This window comes from Calidris pugnax, unplaced genomic scaffold (genome assembly GCF_001431845.1).
Source record: "Calidris pugnax isolate Ruff unplaced genomic scaffold, ASM143184v1 scaffold15, whole genome shotgun sequence".
In the NCBI taxonomy this organism is placed as follows: Eukaryota; Metazoa; Chordata; class Aves; order Charadriiformes; family Scolopacidae; genus Calidris; species Calidris pugnax.
Genome location: NW_015090774.1, coordinates 1069843 through 1072576, shown reverse-complemented (window position 1 = coordinate 1072576; position 2734 = coordinate 1069843). Strand labels below are relative to the sequence as shown.

The window sequence follows — 2734 nt, the reverse complement described above, 5'->3', positions numbered from 1 at the left end:
GGCCAACGTTGTGTAGCAAGTCTGGTTGGAAGAAAGCTGATTCTCCTGTACTTTTAAAGAAAAGTTAGAACTCTTTAAAGTCTGTTCCTCTGCTGAATTGTTGTAGCTTATTTTTAAGGAGGGGGAAGCCACGGGAAACCTGGCAGTTTTCATTATTTTAAAACAGCTTAGTTTATCCTCTCTTCTTTCAGCGTCTTGATGACTAAAGCATACGCTGTTGTATACACGGATAAATCTGTAAAATGTGTAAATGGATTTAATCATTTTCGATGGCAGTATAGAGTATATCCAGGAGGGGGGTTTTTTTTTTTTTTTTTTTTTTTTTTTTTTTTTAGTGAAAACATTCTCAATTGCTTTTTTTAAGCTCCAAAGACACAAATAGGGATTGAAGGACTGGATCATTAAAACTGAGGGTTGATTCATCTTATAAATGGGTAGTTATATATTATAAATCACATCTCCTGTAGGCTCAGTAGAAACTACTAACAACTTCAATCTTGGAAGAGATGCACACAAAAAAAATTCCATAGTGTGCTGTTAGGTCTTTGGTTTTAAATGTCATTTTTTACTTTCTGATTAAAGATATTTGTATTGCATGCACTAGCATCTCGGTTAAATGTTTGTAATTTTATAAACTAACTCTGCCAAACTAATTGCAAAGAATAAACTCAGCATACTAGGAGTAAGCCTGTGTTTTGGAGCTGTTGGCATTTTGATGATTTGAGCATGTATCATTCTGCCATATTTGAAAATACAGGGGAAGCAGTGTTTGAGCTTTAAGGAGAATTGGCAGATAGCTTTTCTTGTTTCTGGATATCCCCTTTCAATAACAGTAGTAGCAGGTGCTGGTAAACTCCAATGATCTTATTCCTAGAAGGGCCTACATTCATTGGGAAGAGCTGAAATACAGTCTTTCTGCTTTTGTTGGCCAGAAGCAGCCACATACCAGTGTTTAATATTATAATCTAGATATTTCTTGCCTCAAATTTAGAAACAAGCAAACAAAAGTCTTCCCATGGGGAGAAGTACAAGTAAATTTGTAAAATAATCTGAAAACCAGCTGAATATTAGATATTATGTGGAAAGGCATTGCACATAAAAATTTTCACTATTTTAAATTCATTTTTATTCCAAATTGCAATTAGGAACCAATTTATTTATTTTTTTCCTGTTGAAGGGACAGTAATAGACATTTTAGCATCAACTTTATAGGATGAAGTCCGTGACCCAAGAGGGTCCTAAGGCCTCAGCTTTAGGCCTCAGCTCGGAGGAAGCTACTGTGCCTTTTGTGTGTATGTGTATCTCTCTATTGAATATGTGAGAATTATCTATTTCCTAGTTAGCTTTTTCAAAGTAATAATGTGGACTCCATAAATTCTTTCCTCTTTTTTTTCCAGAGGGAATTGGAAGTCCCACAACATAGCAGGGCCTGAGGGACTGTTTAAAGCTCAGAGACCCGTCAGGAGGAAAGACCATGTCAGGTTCTGTTCCATGTCAGGGAGTAAGGGATAGCATAGGCTTAGTAAGCAGGTATTGACCAGGAGTTACTTTGGCGCTATGTATGAATAGTAAACAGGATGCTTCTTTATATGAATATATGTGTAGTTTTGTCTGGTGAGCACTTTTATAGTACAGTAAATTGTTTTTCACATTGAATGGCTGTTATGTTCCTGGTCCTGCCCTACTAATATAGGCTAGAAGTGTTTTCAAAACAGGCTGCACAGACTGGTTGGGAAACTAGCAGTCAGCAATTACCACACTGATAAGATTTTAGCAGGTTTTGGTTTTGTTTTTTATCAATTTACTAAACTGTGCAGTATAGGACTGAGGTCTTCTCAAGGGGTAAGACGTGCTGGGAAAGTGGAATTATCAGCTATAGGAAAAAACTCTTGTAGACACTCATAGTAAATTTTAAGATTTCTATGAATGAAGCATGAATAGAAATGTGTGTGTAAGCACCAAAAGAAACAGCAGAAAAGGTGTTAAAAGAATGGCCTGAAATTATAGCAAAGGCCACCATTCCCAGTCAAACAAATAAAAGATTTTGTTGCTTCTATAAAACTAAAATCAGTGGGACCATAGTATCTTGTTACTGGAAGATTCTGCATTCTGCATTCTGACAACAGAAGGGTGGGAAAACGTTTGTAATATATATTATTTCTTTTTCTGTTAGTCCAAAAGGAAGAAATCTTATAGCAAAAGATTTCCCATAACAACTGTTAACTCTTAAAGAATATGAAAATCTCTCATTGTTGCTAATCAAGAAGAAACCTAGAGAAAACACAAGGACCTGAAAGCCAGCCATCCCTTGTTTTCCATGTTGCATACAAGTAATCTTGGCTAGACCACTAAACACTTGTCCTGGTGCTTGTAAATGCATGGGTGTGATGGTGTGTGTTAAAATCAGGAGTGGATGAAATCTACAAGGGAATGAGTGAGTGGGTAAAATCATATTACCTGGAGATAACTGTAAATGCAAAACTGTCACGTGTGCTCGTCATTCACCCAAAATGAGCCTGTGTGGATGGCTCCTTTGTGGGAGCTGAAGATGCAGTTCCCATTTCTCTTGTGGAAATAGCTTGCAGCTGGCGAAGGTGTCACTAGTCCTTCATCCTCTATTTATTTCCCACAGGTTTAGTTTTGTCTTTTTTTTTTTTTTTTTTTTTTTTGTTTGTTTGTTTGTTTTAACTTAAAAGCAAGAGTCTGGCATCCTATAGCAGCCAGAGACTCACTT

The 2734-nt window shown here is 36.6% G+C and overlaps 1 protein-coding gene across 5 annotated transcripts in view; it reads left to right on the top strand.

Annotated features, from left to right (window-relative positions):
- Positions 1 to 2734, top strand: part of PALLD (palladin, cytoskeletal associated protein) — a 201736-nt gene that overhangs the window by 36079 nt on the left and 162923 nt on the right. The gene's annotated exons all lie outside the window — the stretch shown is intronic.